The sequence below is a fragment of the Conger conger genome, chromosome 15 (genome assembly GCF_963514075.1).
Source record: "Conger conger chromosome 15, fConCon1.1, whole genome shotgun sequence".
Taxonomy (NCBI): Eukaryota; Metazoa; Chordata; class Actinopteri; order Anguilliformes; family Congridae; genus Conger; species Conger conger.
In genome coordinates this window covers 32,387,225-32,408,768 of record NC_083774.1, presented here as the reverse complement: position 1 = coordinate 32,408,768, position 21,544 = coordinate 32,387,225, and the positions used below count along the sequence as shown (strand labels likewise).

The following is a 21,544-nucleotide window of genomic DNA, read 5'->3' as shown; positions in this document are numbered from 1 at the left end:
TAGGGTTGAGGTGTTAGGTGACCATCAAAGAACACTGAAGCAGGAAATGTATTCTTCTTGATGATATTCATTTTTATGATTATTTTACTGAAATGTCAAGAAACTAAACTTTTTATCTTGAACCACTTTGTGTAATATAACTAATCAACTAAGAACATTTTGATTTAAATTATCAAAAGATCAAAATAAAATGACCTTTAAGAGAGTCATGCTCTTTGTGCAGTTGAAGGTGGTTTTATCAATGAAATAATTGTTAGGCCTATTTATCTCTTAGGCCCCTGTATAAAATCAATGAATCAAAAATCATTATGCTCACGATCGCAAAGCATTCAAATATCAAATATCTAATGAGTGTCAGGACCTCAAAGGAATGAATCTTCCTTGGTTTATTATCAAATTATGGAATTATACAAAACAAATATTAAATGAAAAAATATTTTTAATTATGAAAAGTCTTTTTAACTGAAAAATTATGTTTATCTGCTGGAACAGCATTTGTCACAGATACAGGCAATGCACTCTGGATTCAGTGGACTTTATCGTAATCCCGCTATAAGGAATGGCTTTGAATACCCTTTTAAGGCTGTTATCTGAGGGGGGGAAACAAATGTACATTCCAAAGTAAGTTGCTATAAAAGGTTATTGTTCAACATCACTTGAGTGGATCACATTAACTTAAAAAGGTGAGGTTTATAATGTTTAAATAACAGCCGGAGCTGGATTCGAACCCTTATTTCAAGAGAGGGGTCACCTTCGGTCAAATAATCTGTTACGGCAATCCGCGACTGGCCGCTCCCCCCGAAGCGAGAATCATACCCCTAGACCAACGAGCCCAGAGGCAAAGCGCAGGTGGACCTCCAGACAGTTACTAATTGAAAGAGCCCATAATTCATAGTCTCTTTGCTGAGCCTGATCATAGAAAAATGGCCACATCTGGTTGAAAAATCCATTTCAGTTCAGCGCAATGGATTCATGTTCAGCATCAGCAATTCAGCTTTTTGTGGTCAATCGAAGTGTGCCTCAATCGTGTCATGAAAGACTATGCAACAATGTCAACTTACTGTTACTTTCAGAGGTGGTTTCATTCTGCAGTCAGAAATTCATGGACAGCACTGCACAAAATAAATCCAGTTCAACCACCTGTGGCCTACTATGCCAGGGCTGCAATGCACTGTAAAGACAGTCATTTTCAACAAACGGTCAATCAAAATCCTGTTTTCAACATACTCATTATAACATCATAAACAAATGGAGTTTTCTTGGATTGCCTAAACAGTTGTAGGCATAGGTGGGCTAAAGACCGGCTGTAGCTCATTGGTTCAAAAAACAATGACATTTCTTTGGACATAAACAGGTTTAACATTGAAATCAAAAAAATCATTCTTGTTTTTATTTGTTGCTCTGACTATTTGCTAGGACATACATACGATACATTTCAAAAGGAGAGGACATGTTACCTTGCCAGACAATGGTTTCTTCTGGAAGCACATTTACACAAGTGAATGGACCAGTAATGCAAAAAGGAGTGAATGGTCCAGAATGTTTTGGGCGATGAACAATTATAAGTCTTCAGTGCATTCAAGACATTTTTCACTCAAAATCAAGAGCTGCAATTATATGTTGTGAAGCTTTCAAAATGTACAAAATTCGAGCGCATCTAAATTTCAAAGCATATATGCATGTTCACTAAGAAGAAACAAATGCCAAAACACAGTCAATGCAGGAACTTCATTGCATTTAGCGAAACACTTTCATCACACAATGTAAAATAGACTTTACATGGCCACGATAGTCATTAACAAAAATGTCATTCATGAATACTGTCAAGAAAAAAAGCTGCACAAGAGCATAATGGGCGGCTCTATGAGTGATTTGGGTTCTCAGTGGTTTAGCGCAGATCTCATGGTGTGAGGATGTCAACTTGCAATTGCGTATTGAGACAAATGCAAAGGCCAGAAATCCTAAGCACCAGCCAAAAGCCCGGTGCTGACTGTTTTTTTGGAGGGCTCGTCCGGGATTTGAACCCGGGACCTCTCGCACCCGAAGCGAGAATCATACCCCTAGACCAACGAGCCCACAGGCACGCGAATGGAAAGTGGCACAACGTTTATGAAAAGCTACTTTTGAATAATGTCGATGGGAAAAGTTTTTGGTAGCTGTCTGGGTAGCTAGTAGTGGGAGTCATTTGTAAAGTTAACTTTTACGGTATCTAGGGACGCTGTTCACAGCAGCCGTGGTATCTAGGGACGCTGTTCACAGCAGCTGTGGGTGTAACGTTACTACGAAGTTAGATTACTACTACTAGGGGGTAGCGATTATTATTATTATTATTATTATTATTATTATTATTTTTGTTGTTGTTGTTATTACTATTGGCACTTTTTGTACACCTGTTTCATTCTACAGATGTAATAGTGCATACATACAAATGTCAGACATTTACAGTTCAGCTTGTGTGGTCTAAGCTGCTCTGACTTTTGTTAAAATTTAAATAATCTTTTTCTCCAAAAGATTTTTTACCTGTCAAATTTGGTTATTTCTCATGAACAATTACATGTCCTCTGAGCAATGTCTTGTCTATTTCTTCAGCTTCAGCACCTGCTGCAGTCACCAGAGCGCCAATTAAGTCTACAGGCAGAGGTATGGAGAGGCTATCCTCTCATAACAAATATTTTATTACCTTGGTTTGTTTTTTTGGCCGTGTTCTGCCTATCTTCTTGACTTCTTTACGTTCTATTTAGCGAGAACCTTGCAGTGTCAAACATCTTTTAATGGATTGGCGAGTTTACAATTGTAATCTCTGAAATATAGCATTTATAAAAAGGGATAAAAATGGTTTCAGAATGTGAGCTTGACTCTTTCTAATGTGACTTTTTCCTTCAGAGCTGAGTGGTCCCACAGCAACAGTGTCCAGAGGCAGTCCTGTATATGTGCGTGCCTCCTCCTTGCGTGGTAAATATATTCATAATCATTACATCACTTTAGTTGTTTATGCTGAAATTAGATCCTAACATAGATTTTTCTTTGCCTGAATAGCTTCTCCTGCACCATGTACAGCCTCCAAAAATCAGCCCGCAGCCATTCTGTCAAGAACAGAGGGTACTGATGTACCTTCAGTGCCAGTGAAGGCCCCCATTCCAGTCCCAGTGGAACTTCTGTGTGTGTTTGTGGCGCTCACTGAAGCAGTAGCGCAAAGTATGGCATTGAATCTTACCCAATAGTAAATACTCTGTGAAAAGCCATCATTCATTATATTTACATGAACACACACACACGCACACACAGATACACACGGTTCTTCCAGGCCCCCACCCCCCAACATTGAACATTGGAACATTGTAAAATGCCTTTTTTTGGGAAAGGTTTATATATTCGTTCCCTTTGTTTAAGTGTATGTTTGTGCTGTTGCCGCAGTTTTTTTACATAGATGTTGCATACCTAGTAATTAAAGAGTTTATATTGTATAAGGGTGTCTTAATATGTGTGTGTATTGGGTACTGTATCAGGATGTGTATGTGTGTCTGTTAATATCACTGAAATTAAAAAATTGTTTGTATTAAAGCAATGACTCCAGTGTTGATATGTGTAGGAATTTGGTCCTTTGTGAAGTAAAACTTGTAGTCCAAAATTCAGATCAATAACAATTTATTAATACAGCAAAAATAGTCTTAATTACAGAATGAAGCGTATCATTTCAATCACAAAATCATGTTGTATTAGAATGAGCTTTTATGCCCCAAACCTCCTGAAGTAAAATGCTGAAATAAAATGCAGGTACCTGTCCCTGATGAGGTGACAGGCAGACGAATATGCATTGTTTTGTACGCATGTGATGTGGAAGGAAACCAAATGGTTGTTCCTAACCCCCTTTGATCATCGAGTAGGGTTGAGGTGTTAGGTGACCATCAAAGAACACTGAAGCAGGAAATGTATTCTTCTTGATGATATTCATTTTTATGATTATTTTACTGAAATGTCAAGAAACTAAACTTTTTATCTTGAACCACTTTGTGTAATATAACTAATCAACTAAGAACATTTTGATTTAAATTATCAAAAGATCAAAATAAAATGACCTTTAAGAGAGTCATGCTCTTTGTGCAGTTGAAGGTGGTTTTATCAATGAAATAATTGTTAGGCCTATTTATCTCTTAGGCCCCTGTATAAAATCAATGAATCAAAAATCATTATGCTCACGATCGCAAAGCATTCAAATATCAAATATCTAATGAGTGTCAGGACCTCAAAGGAATGAATCTTCCTTGGTTTATTATCAAATTATGGAATTATACAAAACAAATATTAAATGAAAAAATATTTTTAATTATGAAAAGTCTTTTTAACTGAAAAATTATGTTTATCTGCTGGAACAGCATTTGTCACAGATACAGGCAATGCACTCTGGATTCAGTGGACTTTATCGTAATCCCGCTATAAGGAATGGCTTTGAATACCCTTTTAAGGCTGTTATCTGAGGGGGGGAAACAAATGTACATTCCAAAGTAAGTTGCTATAAAAGGTTATTGTTCAACATCACTTGAGTGGATCACATTAACTTAAAAAGGTGAGGTTTATAATGTTTAAATAACAGCCGGAGCTGGATTCGAACCCTTATTTCAAGAGAGGGGTCACCTTCGGTCAAATAATCTGTTACGGCAATCCGCGACTGGCCGCTCCCCCCGAAGCGAGAATCATACCCCTAGACCAACGAGCCCAGAGGCAAAGCGCAGGTGGACCTCCAGACAGTTACTAATTGAAAGAGCCCATAATTCATAGTCTCTTTGCTGAGCCTGATCATAGAAAAATGGCCACATCTGGTTGAAAAATCCATTTCAGTTCAGCGCAATGGATTCATGTTCAGCATCAGCAATTCAGCTTTTTGTGGTCAATCGAAGTGTGCCTCAATCGTGTCATGAAAGACTATGCAACAATGTCAACTTACTGTTACTTTCAGAGGTGGTTTCATTCTGCAGTCAGAAATTCATGGACAGCACTGCACAAAATAAATCCAGTTCAACCACCTGTGGCCTACTATGCCAGGGCTGCAATGCACTGTAAAGACAGTCATTTTCAACAAACGGTCAATCAAAATCCTGTTTTCAACATACTCATTATAACATCATAAACAAATGGAGTTTTCTTGGATTGCCTAAACAGTTGTAGGCATAGGTGGGCTAAAGACCGGCTGTAGCTCATTGGTTCAAAAAACAATGACATTTCTTTGGACATAAACAGGTTTAACATTGAAATCAAAAAAATCATTCTTGTTTTTATTTGTTGCTCTGACTATTTGCTAGGACATACATACGATACATTTCAAAAGGAGAGGACATGTTACCTTGCCAGACAATGGTTTCTTCTGGAAGCACATTTACACAAGTGAATGGACCAGTAATGCAAAAAGGAGTGAATGGTCCAGAATGTTTTGGGCGATGAACAATTATAAGTCTTCAGTGCATTCAAGACATTTTTCACTCAAAATCAAGAGCTGCAATTATATGTTGTGAAGCTTTCAAAATGTACAAAATTCGAGCGCATCTAAATTTCAAAGCATATATGCATGTTCACTAAGAAGAAACAAATGCCAAAACACAGTCAATGCAGGAACTTCATTGCATTTAGCGAAACACTTTCATCACACAATGTAAAATAGACTTTACATGGCCACGATAGTCATTAACAAAAATGTCATTCATGAATACTGTCAAGAAAAAAAGCTGCACAAGAGCATAATGGGCGGCTCTATGAGTGATTTGGGTTCTCAGTGGTTTAGCGCAGATCTCATGGTGTGAGGATGTCAACTTGCAATTGCGTATTGAGACAAATGCAAAGGCCAGAAATCCTAAGCACCAGCCAAAAGCCCGGTGCTGACTGTTTTTTTGGAGGGCTCGTCCGGGATTTGAACCCGGGACCTCTCGCACCCGAAGCGAGAATCATACCCCTAGACCAACGAGCCCACAGGCACGCGAATGGAAAGTGGCACAACGTTTATGAAAAGCTACTTTTGAATAATGTCGATGGGAAAAGTTTTTGGTAGCTGTCTGGGTAGCTAGTAGTGGGAGTCATTTGTAAAGTTAACTTTTACGGTATCTAGGGACGCTGTTCACAGCAGCCGTGGTATCTAGGGACGCTGTTCACAGCAGCTGTGGGTGTAACGTTACTACGAAGTTAGATTACTACTACTAGGGGGTAGCGATTATTATTATTATTATTATTATTATTATTATTATTTTTGTTGTTGTTGTTATTACTATTGGCACTTTTTGTACACCTGTTTCATTCTACAGATGTAATAGTGCATACATACAAATGTCAGACATTTACAGTTCAGCTTGTGTGGTCTAAGCTGCTCTGACTTTTGTTAAAATTTAAATAATCTTTTTCTCCAAAAGATTTTTTACCTGTCAAATTTGGTTATTTCTCATGAACAATTACATGTCCTCTGAGCAATGTCTTGTCTATTTCTTCAGCTTCAGCACCTGCTGCAGTCACCAGAGCGCCAATTAAGTCTACAGGCAGAGGTATGGAGAGGCTATCCTCTCATAACAAATATTTTATTACCTTGGTTTGTTTTTTTGGCCGTGTTCTGCCTATCTTCTTGACTTCTTTACGTTCTATTTAGCGAGAACCTTGCAGTGTCAAACATCTTTTAATGGATTGGCGAGTTTACAATTGTAATCTCTGAAATATAGCATTTATAAAAAGGGATAAAAATGGTTTCAGAATGTGAGCTTGACTCTTTCTAATGTGACTTTTTCCTTCAGAGCTGAGTGGTCCCACAGCAACAGTGTCCAGAGGCAGTCCTGTATATGTGCGTGCCTCCTCCTTGCGTGGTAAATATATTCATAATCATTACATCACTTTAGTTGTTTATGCTGAAATTAGATCCTAACATAGATTTTTCTTTGCCTGAATAGCTTCTCCTGCACCATGTACAGCCTCCAAAAATCAGCCCGCAGCCATTCTGTCAAGAACAGAGGGTACTGATGTACCTTCAGTGCCAGTGAAGGCCCCCATTCCAGTCCCAGTGGAACTTCTGTGTGTGTTTGTGGCGCTCACTGAAGCAGTAGCGCAAAGTATGGCATTGAATCTTACCCAATAGTAAATACTCTGTGAAAAGCCATCATTCATTATATTTACATGAACACACACACACGCACACACAGATACACACGGTTCTTCCAGGCCCCCACCCCCCAACATTGAACATTGGAACATTGTAAAATGCCTTTTTTTGGGAAAGGTTTATATATTCGTTCCCTTTGTTTAAGTGTATGTTTGTGCTGTTGCCGCAGTTTTTTTACATAGATGTTGCATACCTAGTAATTAAAGAGTTTATATTGTATAAGGGTGTCTTAATATGTGTGTGTATTGGGTACTGTATCAGGATGTGTATGTGTGTCTGTTAATATCACTGAAATTAAAAAATTGTTTGTATTAAAGCAATGACTCCAGTGTTGATATGTGTAGGAATTTGGTCCTTTGTGAAGTAAAACTTGTAGTCCAAAATTCAGATCAATAACAATTTATTAATACAGCAAAAATAGTCTTAATTACAGAATGAAGCGTATCATTTCAATCACAAAATCATGTTGTATTAGAATGAGCTTTTATGCCCCAAACCTCCTGAAGTAAAATGCTGAAATAAAATGCAGGTACCTGTCCCTGATGAGGTGACAGGCAGACGAATATGCATTGTTTTGTACGCATGTGATGTGGAAGGAAACCAAATGGTTGTTCCTAACCCCCTTTGATCATCGAGTAGGGTTGAGGTGTTAGGTGACCATCAAAGAACACTGAAGCAGGAAATGTATTCTTCTTGATGATATTCATTTTTATGATTATTTTACTGAAATGTCAAGAAACTAAACTTTTTATCTTGAACCACTTTGTGTAATATAACTAATCAACTAAGAACATTTTGATTTAAATTATCAAAAGATCAAAATAAAATGACCTTTAAGAGAGTCATGCTCTTTGTGCAGTTGAAGGTGGTTTTATCAATGAAATAATTGTTAGGCCTATTTATCTCTTAGGCCCCTGTATAAAATCAATGAATCAAAAATCATTATGCTCACGATCGCAAAGCATTCAAATATCAAATATCTAATGAGTGTCAGGACCTCAAAGGAATGAATCTTCCTTGGTTTATTATCAAATTATGGAATTATACAAAACAAATATTAAATGAAAAAATATTTTTAATTATGAAAAGTCTTTTTAACTGAAAAATTATGTTTATCTGCTGGAACAGCATTTGTCACAGATACAGGCAATGCACTCTGGATTCAGTGGACTTTATCGTAATCCCGCTATAAGGAATGGCTTTGAATACCCTTTTAAGGCTGTTATCTGAGGGGGGGAAACAAATGTACATTCCAAAGTAAGTTGCTATAAAAGGTTATTGTTCAACATCACTTGAGTGGATCACATTAACTTAAAAAGGTGAGGTTTATAATGTTTAAATAACAGCCGGAGCTGGATTCGAACCCTTATTTCAAGAGAGGGGTCACCTTCGGTCAAATAATCTGTTACGGCAATCCGCGACTGGCCGCTCCCCCCGAAGCGAGAATCATACCCCTAGACCAACGAGCCCAGAGGCAAAGCGCAGGTGGACCTCCAGACAGTTACTAATTGAAAGAGCCCATAATTCATAGTCTCTTTGCTGAGCCTGATCATAGAAAAATGGCCACATCTGGTTGAAAAATCCATTTCAGTTCAGCGCAATGGATTCATGTTCAGCATCAGCAATTCAGCTTTTTGTGGTCAATCGAAGTGTGCCTCAATCGTGTCATGAAAGACTATGCAACAATGTCAACTTACTGTTACTTTCAGAGGTGGTTTCATTCTGCAGTCAGAAATTCATGGACAGCACTGCACAAAATAAATCCAGTTCAACCACCTGTGGCCTACTATGCCAGGGCTGCAATGCACTGTAAAGACAGTCATTTTCAACAAACGGTCAATCAAAATCCTGTTTTCAACATACTCATTATAACATCATAAACAAATGGAGTTTTCTTGGATTGCCTAAACAGTTGTAGGCATAGGTGGGCTAAAGACCGGCTGTAGCTCATTGGTTCAAAAAACAATGACATTTCTTTGGACATAAACAGGTTTAACATTGAAATCAAAAAAATCATTCTTGTTTTTATTTGTTGCTCTGACTATTTGCTAGGACATACATACGATACATTTCAAAAGGAGAGGACATGTTACCTTGCCAGACAATGGTTTCTTCTGGAAGCACATTTACACAAGTGAATGGACCAGTAATGCAAAAAGGAGTGAATGGTCCAGAATGTTTTGGGCGATGAACAATTATAAGTCTTCAGTGCATTCAAGACATTTTTCACTCAAAATCAAGAGCTGCAATTATATGTTGTGAAGCTTTCAAAATGTACAAAATTCGAGCGCATCTAAATTTCAAAGCATATATGCATGTTCACTAAGAAGAAACAAATGCCAAAACACAGTCAATGCAGGAACTTCATTGCATTTAGCGAAACACTTTCATCACACAATGTAAAATAGACTTTACATGGCCACGATAGTCATTAACAAAAATGTCATTCATGAATACTGTCAAGAAAAAAAGCTGCACAAGAGCATAATGGGCGGCTCTATGAGTGATTTGGGTTCTCAGTGGTTTAGCGCAGATCTCATGGTGTGAGGATGTCAACTTGCAATTGCGTATTGAGACAAATGCAAAGGCCAGAAATCCTAAGCACCAGCCAAAAGCCCGGTGCTGACTGTTTTTTTGGAGGGCTCGTCCGGGATTTGAACCCGGGACCTCTCGCACCCGAAGCGAGAATCATACCCCTAGACCAACGAGCCCACAGGCAGAGCGCAGGTGGACCTCCAGACAGTTACTAATTGAAAGAGCCCATAATTCATAGTCTCTTTGCTGAGCCTGATCATAGAAAAATGGCCACATCTGGTTGAAAAATCCATTTCAGTTCAGCGCAATGGATTCATGTTCAGCATCAGCAATTCAGCTTTTTGTGGTCAATCGAAGTGTGCCTCAATCGTGTCATGAAAGACTATGCAACAATGTCAACTTACTGTTACTTTCAGAGGTGGTTTCATTCTGCAGTCAGAAATTCATGGACAGCACTGCACAAAATAAATCCAGTTCAACCACCTGTGGCCTACTATGCCAGGGCTGCAATGCACTGTAAAGACAGTCATTTTCAACAAACGGTCAATCAAAATCCTGTTTTCAACATACTCATTATAACATCATAAACAAATGGAGTTTTCTTGGATTGCCTAAACAGTTGTAGGCATAGGTGGGCTAAAGACCGGCTGTAGCTCATTGGTTCAAAAAAGAATGACTTTTCTTTGGACATAAACAGGTTTAACATTGAAATCAAAAACAGCATTCTTGTTTTTATTTGTTGCTCTGACTATTTGCTAGGACATACATACGATACATTTCAAAAGGAGAGGACATGTTACCTTGCCAGACAATGGTTTCTTCTGGAAGCACATTTACACAAGTGAATGGACCAGTAATGCAAAAAGGAGTGAATGGTCCAGAATGTTTTGGGGCGATGAACAATTATAAGTCTTCAGTGCATTCAAGACATTTTTCACTCAAAATCAAGAGCTACAATTATAAGTTGTGAAGCTTTCAAAATGTACAAAATTCGAGCGCATCTAAATTTCAAAGCATATATGCATGTTCACTAAGAAGAAACAAATGCCAAAACACAGTCAATGCAGGAACTTCATTGCATTTAGCGAAACACTTTCATCACACAATGTAAAATAGACTTTACATGGCCACGATAGTCATTAACAAAAATGTCATTCATGAATACTGTCAAGAAAAAAAGCTGCACAAGAGCATAATGGGCGGCTCTATGAGTGATTTGGGTTCTCAGTGGTTTAGCGCAGATCTCATGGTGTGAGGATGTCAACTTGCAATTGCGTATTGAGACAAATGCAAAGGCCAGAAATCCTAAGCACCAGCCAAAAGCCCGGCGCTGACTGTTTTTTGGGAGGGCTCGTCCGGGATTTGAACCCGGGACCTCTCGCACCCGAAGCGAGAATCATACCCCTAGACCAACGAGCCCACAGGCAGAGTGCAGGCGGACCTCCAGACAGTTACTAATTGAAAGAGCCCATAATTCATAGTCTCTTTGCTGAGCCTTATCATAGAAAAATGGCCACATCTGGTTGAAAAATCCATTTCAGTTCAGCGCAATGGAATCATGTTCAGCATCAGCAATTCAGCTTTTTGTGGTCAATCGAAGTGTGCCTCAATGGTGTCATGAAAGACTATGCAACAATGTCAACTTACTGTTACTTTCAGAGGTGGTTTCATTCTGCAGTCAGAAATTCAAGGACAGCACTGCACAAAATAAATCCAGTTCAACCACCTGTGGCCAACTATGCCCGGGCTGCAATGCACTGTAAAGACAGTCATTTTCAACAAACGGTCAATCAAAATCCTGTTTTCAACATACTCATTATAACATCATAAACAAATGGACTTTTCTTGGATTGCTTAAACAGTTGTAGGCATAGGTGGGCTAAAGACTGGCTGTAGCTCATTGGTTCAAAAAACAATTACATTTCTTTGGACATAAACAGGTTTAACATTGAAATCAAAAAAAGCATTCTTGTTTTTATTTGTTGCTCTGACTATTTGCTAGGACATACATACGATACATTTCAAAAGGAGAGGACATGTTACCTTGCCAGACAATGGTTTCTTCTGGAAGCACATTTACACAAGTGAATGGACCAGTAATGCAAAAAGGAGTGAATGGTCCAGAATGTTTGGGGCGATGAACAATTATAAGTCTTCAGTGCATTCAAGACATTTTTCACTCAAAATCAAGAGCTGCAATTATATGTTGTGAAGCTTTCAAAATGTACAAAATTCGAGCGCATCTAAATTTCAAAGCATATATGTAGGTTCACTAAGAAGAAACAAATGCCAAAACACAGTCAATGCAGGAACTTCATTGCATTTAGCGAAACACTTTCATCACACAATGTAAAATAGACTTTACATGGCCACGATAGTCATTAACAAAAATGTCATTCATGAATACTGTCAAGAAAAAAAGCTGCACAAGAGCATAATGGGCGGTTCTATGAGTGATTTCGGTTCTCAGTGGTTTAGCGCAGATCTCATGGTGTGAGGATGCCATCTTGCAATTCAGTATTGAGACAATGGCAAAACCCGGAAATCCTAAGCACCAGCCGAAAGGTCACGCTGAGTGTTATTTTGGAGGGCTCGTCCGGGATTTGAACCCGGGACCTCTCGCACCCTAAGCGAGAATCATACCCCTAGACCAACGAGCCAACAGGGAATGTCACTGTGGACCTCCAGACAGTTACTAATTGAAAGACCCCATTATTCAAAGTCTCTTTGCTAAACCATATCTTAGAAAAATGGTCACATCTGGTTGAAAAATCCATTTCAGTTCAGCGCAATGGATTCATGTTCAGCATCAGCAATTCAGCTTTTTGTGGTCAATCGAAGTGTGCCTCAATCGTGTCATGAAAGACTATGCAACAATGTCAACTTACTGTTACTTTCAGAGGTGGTTTCATTCTGCAGTCAGAAATTCATGGACAGCACTGCACAAAATAAATCCAGTTCAACCACCTGTGGCCTACTATGCCAGGGCTGCAATGCACTGTAAAGACAGTCATTTTCAACAAACGGTCAATCAAAATCCTGTTTTCAACATACTCATTATAACATCATAAACAAATGGAGTTTTCTTGGATTGCCTAAACAGTTGTAGGCATAGGTGGGCTAAAGACCGGCTGTAGCTCATTGGTTCAAAAAACAATGACATTTCTTTGGACATAAACAGGTTTAACATTGAAATCAAAAAAATCATTCTTGTTTTTATTTGTTGCTCTGACTATTTGCTAGGACATACATACGATACATTTCAAAAGGAGAGGACATGTTACCTTGCCAGACAATGGTTTCTTCTGGAAGCACATTTACACAAGTGAATGGACCAGTAATGCAAAAAGGAGTGAATGGTCCAGAATGTTTGGGGCGATGAACAATTATAAGTCTTCAGTGCATTCAAGACATTTTTCACTCAAAATCAAGAGCTGCAATTATATGTTGTGAAGCTTTCAAAATGTACAAAATTCGAGCGCATCTAAATTTCAAAGCATATATGCATGTTCACTAAGAAGAAACAAATGCCAAAACACAGTCAATGCAGGAACTTCATTGCATTTAGCGAAACACTTTCATCACACAATGTAAAATAGACTTTACATGGCCACGATAGTCATTAACAAAAATGTCATTCATGAATACTGTCAAGAAAAAAAGCTGCACAAGAGCATAATGGGTAGCTCTATGACTGATTTGGGTTCTCAGTGGATTAGCGCAGATCTCATGGTGTGAGGATGTCAACTTGCAATTGCGTATTGAGACAAATGCAAAGGCCAGAAATCCTAAGCACCAGCCAAAAGCCCGGTGCTGACTGTTTTTTTGGAGGGCTCGTCCGGGATTTGAACCCGGGACCTCTCGCACCCGAAGCGAGAATCATTCCCCTAGACCAACGAGCCCACAGGCAGAGCGCAGGTGGACCTCCAGACAGTTACTAATTGAAAGAGCCCATAATTCATAGTCTCTTTGCTGAGCCTGATCATAGAAAAATGGCCACATCTGGTTGAAAAATCCATTTCAGTTCAGCGCAATGGATTCATGTTCAGCATCAGCAATTCAGCTTTTTGTGGTCAATCGAAGTGTGCCTCAATCGTGTCATGAAAGACTATGCAACAATGTCAACTTACTGTTACTTTCAGAGGTGGTTTCATTCTGCAGTCAGAAATTCATGGACAGCACTGCACAAAATAAATCCAGTTCAACCACCTGTGGCCTACTATGCCAGGGCTGCAATGCACTGTAAAGACAGTCATTTTCAACAAACGGTCAATCAAAATCCTGTTTTCAACATACTCATTATAACATCATAAACAAATGGAGTTTTCTTGGATTGCCTAAACAGTTGTAGGCATAGGTGGGCTAAAGACCGGCTGTAGCTCATTGGTTCAAAAAAGAATGACATTTCTTTGGACATAAACAGGTTTAACATTGAAATCAAAAACAGCATTCTTGTTTTTATTTGTTGCTCTGACTATTTGCTAGGACATACATACGATACATTTCAAAAGGAGAGGACATGTTACCTTGCCAGACAATGGTTTCTTCTGGAAGCACATTTACACAAGTGAATGGACCAGTAATGCAAAAAGGAGTGAATGGTCCAGAATGTTTTGGGGCGATGAACAATTATAAGTCTTCAGTGCATTCAAGACATTTTTCACTCAAAATCAAGAGCTACAATTATAAGTTGTGAAGCTTTCAAAATGTACAAAATTCGAGCGCATCTAAATTTCAAAGCATATATGCATGTTCACTAAGAAGAAACAAATGCCAAAACACAGTCAATGCAGGAACTTCATTGCATTTAGCGAAACACTTTCATCACACAATGTAAAATAGACTTTACATGGCCACGATAGTCATTAACAAAAATGTCATTCATGAATACTGTCAAGAAAAAAAGCTGCACAAGAGCATAATGGGCGGCTCTATGAGTTCTCAGTGGTTTAGCGCAGATCTCATGGTGTGAGGATGCCATCTTGCAATTCAGTATTGAGACAATGGCAAAACCCGGAAATCCTAAGCACCAGCCGAAAGGTCACGCTGAGTGTTATTTTGGAGAGCTCGTCCGGGATTTGACCTCTTGCACCCTAAGCAAGAATCATACCCCTAGACCAACGAGCCAACAGGGAAGGTCACTGTGGACCTCCAGACAGTTACTAATTGAAAGACCCCATTATTCAAAGTCTCTTTGCTAAACCATATCTTAGAAAAATGGTCACATCTGGTTGAAAAATCCATTTCAGTTCAGCGCAATGGATTCATGTTCAGCATCAGCAATTCAGCTTTTTGTGGTCAATCGAAGTGTGCCTCAATCGTGTCATGAAAGACTATGCAACAATGTCAACTTACTGTTACTTTCAGAGGTGGTTTCATTCTGCAGTCAGAAATTCATGGACAGCACTGCACAAAATAAATCCAGTTCAACCACCTGTGGCCTACTATGCCCGGGCTGCAATGCACTGTAAAGACAGTCATTTTGAACAAACGGTCAATCAAAAATCCTGTTTTCAGCATACTCATTATAACATCATAAACAAATGGAGTTTTCTTGGATTGCCTAAACAGTTGTAGGCATAGGTGGGCTAAAGACCGGCTGTAGCTCATTGGTTCAAAAAACTATGACATTTCTCTGGACATAAACGTGTTTAACATTTAAATGAAAAAAAGCATCCTTGTTTTTATTTGTTGCTCTGACTATTTGCTAGGACATACAAACGATACATTCCAAAAGGAGAGGACATGTTATCTTGCCAGACAATGGTTTCTTCTGGAAGCACATTTTCACAAGTGAATGGACCAGTAATGCAAAAGGTGTGAATGGTCCAGAATGTTTGGGACGATGAACAATTATTAGTCTTCAGCCCATTCAAGACATTTTTCACTCAAAATCAAGAGCTGCAATTATATGTTGTGAAGCCTTAAAAATTTCAAAGCATATATGCATGTTCACTCTGAAGAAACAAATGCCAAAACACAGTCAATGCAGGAACTTCATTGTATTTAGCGAAGCACTTTCATCACACATGGTAAAATAGACTTTAAATGGCCACGATAGTCATTAACAAAAATGTCATTCATGAATACTGTCAGGAAAAAAAGCTGCACCAGAGCATAATGGGTAGCTCTCTGAGTGATTTGGGTTCTCAGTGGTTTAGCACAGATCTCATGGTGTGAGGATGCCATCTTGCAATTCAGTATTGAGACAATGGCAAAACCCGGAAATCCTAAGCACCAGCCAAAACCGCAGTTTTATAAAAACTGCATTTTACATTTACATTTTAGTCATTTGGCAGACGCTTTTAATCCAAAGTGACTTACAAGTGCATAGGTTCTACCATAAGTCAAAGCATCACATCCAGAAACTCGCAAAATACACATGAAATGCTGTTCTAAACATAGTTGTCATCAGAAGTGCCTTTTTTTTTTTTTTTTTTGGGGGGGGGGGGGTTAGACAAGGATAGGGATATCAGAAAGGAGGGGCAGGGGAAATCAGGAGGGAGGACTAAGGTAGAGTTTGTAAAGGTGGGTTTTGAGTCTGCGTCGAAATAGGGGGAGGGATTCTGCTGTTCTGACAGTGGTAGGCAAGTCATTCCACCACTGAGGAACCAGAACGGAAAACAGGCGTGAACGTGCAGCTTGACCGCCAGGTGCACGTAGAGAGGGAACCGTAAGGCGACCAGAGCTGGCAGACCGGAGTGGTCTAGCTGGGGAGTAGGGTGTGATCAGGGATTGTATGTAAGGTGGGGCAGTCCCCTTAGCAGCCTGAAATGCCAACACTATGGCCTTGAAACGGATGCGTGCGGCAATAGGAAGCCAGTGGAGGCCAATGAGAAGGAGGGTGACATGAGCCGACCTGGGCTGACTGGTGATCAGGCGGGCTGCAGCATTCTGGACCAGCTGGAGGGGCTTGATGGCGCAAGCTGGGAGACCGGCTAGGAGGGAGTTGCAGTAATCCAGGCGGGAAAAGACGAGCGCCTGGACTAGGAGCTGGGTGGCTTTCTCAGTCAGGAGATGACGGATACGGCGTATATTATACAGAAAGAACCTGCAGGTTCTGGCAGTGGAGGATACTTGCGGAGCCAGGGTGAGGCAGTTATCAAGCGTCACCCCAAGATTCTACGGAAATATGCAGGTTCACTATGAAGAAAGAAATGCCAAAACAATGTAAAATAGATTTTACATGCCCACGATAGACATTAATAAAAATATAATTCATGGAAACTGTCAGGAAAAAAAGCTGCACACGAGCATAATAGACAGCTCAATGAGAGATGTGGGTTTTCAGTGGTTTAGTACAGATCTCATGGTGTGAGGACGCCATCTTGTTATTCAGTATTGAGACAATGGCAAAACCCCGAAATCCTAAGCACCAGCGAAGACCACAGCCCCTACTGCTACATTGGAGGGCTCGTCCGGGATTTGAACCCGGGACCTCTCGCACCCTAAGCGAGAAGCATACCCCTAGACCAACGAGCCCACAGGATGGACTACAGTAGATCTCCAGACACTTTCTAATTGAAAGACCCCATAATTCATCGTCTCTTTGCTGAACCATATCAAAGAAAAATGGCCACATCTGGTTCAAAACTCAATTTCAGCTCAGCGCAATGGATTCATCTTTAGAATCAGAAATTGGCCTTTTTGTGGTCAATCGAAGTGTGAATCAATTGTGCCATTAAAGACTATGCAGCAATGTCCACTTACTGTTACTTTCAGAGGTGGTTTCATTCTGCAGTCAGAAATTCATGGACAGCACTGCACAAAATAAATCCAGTTCAACCACCTGTGGGCAACTATGCCAGGGCTGCAATGCACTGTAAAGACAGTCAATTTGAACAAACGGTCAATCAAAATCCGGTTTTCAGCATACTCATTATAACATCATAAACAAATGGAGTTTTCTTGGATTGCCTAAAAAGTTGTAGGCATAGGTGGGCAAAAGACTGGCTGCAGCTAATTGGTTCAAAAAACAATGACATTTCTCTGGCCATAAACGGGTTTAACATTGAAATTAAAGCATCCTCGTGTTTATTTCTTGCTCTGACTATTTTCTAGGACATACATACAATACATTTCAAAAGGAGAGGACATGTACATTTGCCAGAAAATGGTTTCTTTTGGAAGCACATTTACACAAGTGAATGGACCAGTAATGTAAAAAGGTGTGAATGGTCCAGAATGTTTGGGGCGATGAACAGTTATTAGTCCTCAGTGCATTCAAGACATTTTTCACTCAAAATCAAGGGCTGCAATTATATGTTGTGAAGCTTTAAAAATGTACAAAATTCAAGCCCGTCTAAATTTCAAAGCATATATGCATGTTCACTATGAAGAAAGAAATGCCAAAACAATGTAAAATAGATTTTACATGCCCACGATAGACATTAACAAAAATGTAATTCATGAAAACTGTCAGGAAAAAAAGCTGCACACGAGCATAATAGGTAGCTCCATGAGAGATGTGGGTTTTCAGTGGTTTAGTACAGATCTCATGGTGTGAGGACGCCATCTTGTTATTCAGTATTGAGACAATGTCAAAACCCGGAAATCCTAAGCACCAGCCAAAACCGCAGTGCCTACTGCTACTTTGGTGGGCTCGTCCGATATTTGAACCCGGGACCTCTCTCACCCTAAGCGAGAATCATACCCCTAGACCAACGAGTCCACAGGATGGACTACAGTAGATCTCCAGACACTTTCTAATTGAAAGACCCCATAATTCATCGTCTCTTTGCTGAACCATATCAAAGAAAAATGGCCACATCTGGTTCAAAACTCAATTTCAGCTCAGCGCAATGGATTCATCTTTAGAATCAGAAATTGGCCTTTTTGTGGTCAATCGAAGTGTGAATCAATTGTGCCATGAAAGACTATGCAGCAATGTCCACTTACTGTTACTTTCAGAGGTGGTTTCATTCTGCAGTCAGAAATTCATGGACAGCACTGCACAAAATAAATCCAGTTCAACCACCTGTGGGCAACTATGCCAGGGCTGCAATGCACTGTAAAGACAGTCAATTTGAACAAACGGTCCATCAAAATCCGGTTTTCAGCATACTCATTATAACATCATAAACAAATGGAGTTTTCTTGGATTGCCTAAACAGTTGTAGGCATAGGTGGGCAAAAGACTGGCTGCAGCTAATTGGTTCAAAAAACAATGACATTTCTCTGGCCATAAACGGGTTTAACATTGAAATTAAAGCATCCTCGTGTTTATTTCTTGCTCTGACTATTTTCTAGGACATACATACAATACATTTCAAAAGGAGAGGACATGTACATTTGCCAGAAAATGGTTTCTTTTGGAAGCACATTTACACAAGTGAATGGACCAGTAATGTAAAAAGGTGTGAATGGTCCAGAATGTTTGGGGCGATGAACAGTTATTAGTCCTCAGTGCATTCAAGACATTTTTCACTCAAAATCAAGGGCTGCAATTATATGTTGTGAAGCTTTAAAAATGTACAAAATTCAAGCCCGTCTAAATTTCAAAGCATATATGCATGTTCACTATGAAGAAAGAAATGCCAAAACAATGTAAAATAGATTTTACATGCCCACGATAGACATTAACAAAAATGTAATTCATGAAAACTGTCAGGAAAAAAAGCTGCACACGAGCATAATAGGTAGCTCCATGAGAGATGTGGGTTTTCAGTGGTTTAGTACAGATCTCATGGTGTGAGGATGCCATCTTGTTATTCAGTATTGAGACAATGGCAAAACCCGGAAATCCTAAGCACCAGCCAAAACCGCAGTGCCTACTGCTACTTTGGTGGGCTCGTCCGATATTTGAACCCGGGACCTCTCGCACCCAAAGCAAGAATCATACCCCTAGACCAACGAGCCCACAGGATGGACTACAGTAGATCTCCAGACACTTTCTAATTGAAAGACCCCATAATTCATCGTCTCTTTGCTGAACCATATCAAAGAAAAATGGCCACATCTGGTTCAAAACTCGATTTCAGCTCAGCGCAATGGATTCATCTTTAGAATCAGAAATTGGCCTTTTTGTGGTCAATCGAAGTGTGAATCAATTGTGCCATGAAAGACTATGCAGCAATGTCCACTTACTGTTACTTTCAGAGGTGGTTTCATTCTGCAGTCAGAAATTCATGGACAGCACTGCACAAAATAAATCCAGTTCAACCACCTGTGGGCAACTATGCCAGGGCTGCAATGCACTGTAAAGACAGTCAATTTGAACAAACGGTCCATCAAAATCCGGTTTTCAGCATACTCATTATAACATCATAAACAAATGGAGTTTTCTTGGATTGCCTAAAAAGTTGTAGGCATAGGTGGGCAAAAGACTGGCTGCAGCTAATTGGTTCAAAAAACAATGACATTCTCTGGCCATAAACGGGTTTAACATTGAAATTAAAGCATCCTCGTGTTTATTTCTTGCTCTGACTATTTTCTAGGACATACATACAATACATTTCAAAAGGAGAGGACATGTACATTTGCCAGAAAATGGTTTCTTTTGGAAGCACATTTACACAAGTGAATGGACCAGTAATGTAAAAAGGTGTGAATGGTCCAGAATGTTTGGGGCGATGAACAGTTATTAGTCCTCAGTGCATTCAAGACATTTTTCACTCAAAATCAAGGGCTGCAATTATATGTTGTGAAGCTTTAAAAATGTACAAAATTCAAGCCCGTCTAAATTTCAAAGCATATATGCATGTTCACTATGAAGAAAGAAATGACAAAACAATGTAAAATAGATTTTACATGCCCACGATAGACATTAACAAAAATGTAATTCATGAAAACTGTCAGGAAAAAAAGCTGCACACGAGCATAATAGGTAGCTCCATGAGAGATGTGGGTTTTCAGTGGTTTAGTACAGATCTCATGGTGTGAGGATGCCATCTTGTTATTCAGTATTGAGACAATGGCAAAACCCGGAAATCCTAAGCACCAGCCAGGACCGCAGTGCCTACTGCTACATTGGAGGGCTCGTCCGGGATTTGAACCCGGGACCTCTCGCACCCAAAGCGAGAATCATACCCCTAGACCAACGAGCCCACAGGATGGACTACAGTGGACCTCCATACAGTTTCTAATTGAAAGACCCCATAATTCATCGTCTCTTTGCTGAACCATATCAATGAAAAATGGCCACATCTGGTTCAAAACTCTATTTCAGCTCAGCGCAATGGATTCATCTTTAGAATCAGAAATTGGCCTTTTTGTGGTCAATCGAAGTGTGAATCAATTGTGCCATGAAAGACTATGCAGCAATGTCCACTTACTGTTACTTTCAGAGGTGGTTTCATTCTGCAGTCAGAAATTCATGGACAGCACTGCACAAAATAAATCCAGTTCAACCACCTGTGGGCAACTATGCCAGGGCTGCAATGCACTGTAAAGACAGTCATTTTGAACAAACGGTCAATCAAAATCCGGTTTTCAGCATACTCATTATAACATCATAAACAAATGGAGTTTTCTTGGATTGCCTAAAAAGTTGTAGGCATAGGTGGGCAAAAGACTGGCTGCAGCTAATTGGTTCAAAAAACAATGACATTTCTCTGGCCATAAACGGGTTTAACATTGAAATTAAAGCATCCTCGTGTTTATTTCTTGCTCTGACTATTTTCTAGGACATACATACAATACATTTCAAAAGGAGAGGACATGTACATTTGCCAGAAAATGGTTTCTTTTGGAAGCACATTTACACAAGTGAATGGACCAGTAATGTAAAAAGGTGTGAATGGTCCAGAATGTTTGGGGCGATGAACAGTTATTAGTCCTCAGTGCATTCAAGACATTTTTCACTCAAAATCAAGGGCTGCAATTATATGTTGTGAAGCTTTAAAAATTTACAAAATTCAAGCCCGTCTAAATTTCAAAGCATAT

The 21,544-nt window shown here is 39.5% G+C and overlaps 8 non-coding genes across 8 annotated transcripts; all 8 read right to left on the bottom strand.

Moving 5' to 3' along the window:
* Nucleotides 1-2,003: 2,003 nt before the first annotated feature.
* Nucleotides 2,004-2,075, bottom strand: trnap-cgg (transfer RNA proline (anticodon CGG)). Its single transcript has one exon. It is a non-coding gene; the product is annotated as a tRNA-Pro (tRNA).
* Nucleotides 2,076-5,884: 3,809 nt separating this feature from the next.
* Nucleotides 5,885-5,956, bottom strand: trnap-cgg (transfer RNA proline (anticodon CGG)). The gene has a single exon. It is a non-coding gene; the product is annotated as a tRNA-Pro (tRNA).
* Nucleotides 5,957-9,765: 3,809 nt separating this feature from the next.
* trnap-cgg (transfer RNA proline (anticodon CGG)) lies at nt 9,766-9,837 on the bottom strand. Its single transcript has one exon. It is a non-coding gene; the product is annotated as a tRNA-Pro (tRNA).
* A 1,171-nt stretch (nt 9,838-11,008) lies between these two features.
* trnap-cgg (transfer RNA proline (anticodon CGG)) lies at nt 11,009-11,080 on the bottom strand. Its single transcript has one exon. It is a non-coding gene; the product is annotated as a tRNA-Pro (tRNA).
* A 1,169-nt stretch (nt 11,081-12,249) lies between these two features.
* Nucleotides 12,250-12,321, bottom strand: trnap-agg (transfer RNA proline (anticodon AGG)). Its single transcript has one exon. It is a non-coding gene; the product is annotated as a tRNA-Pro (tRNA).
* A 1,170-nt stretch (nt 12,322-13,491) lies between these two features.
* trnap-cgg (transfer RNA proline (anticodon CGG)) lies at nt 13,492-13,563 on the bottom strand. The gene has a single exon. It is a non-coding gene; the product is annotated as a tRNA-Pro (tRNA).
* Nucleotides 13,564-17,071: 3,508 nt separating this feature from the next.
* On the bottom strand, nt 17,072-17,143 carry trnap-agg (transfer RNA proline (anticodon AGG)). The gene has a single exon. It is a non-coding gene; the product is annotated as a tRNA-Pro (tRNA).
* Nucleotides 17,144-20,634: 3,491 nt separating this feature from the next.
* Nucleotides 20,635-20,706, bottom strand: trnap-ugg (transfer RNA proline (anticodon UGG)). The gene has a single exon. It is a non-coding gene; the product is annotated as a tRNA-Pro (tRNA).
* Between the last annotated feature and the right edge of the window lie 838 nt (nt 20,707-21,544).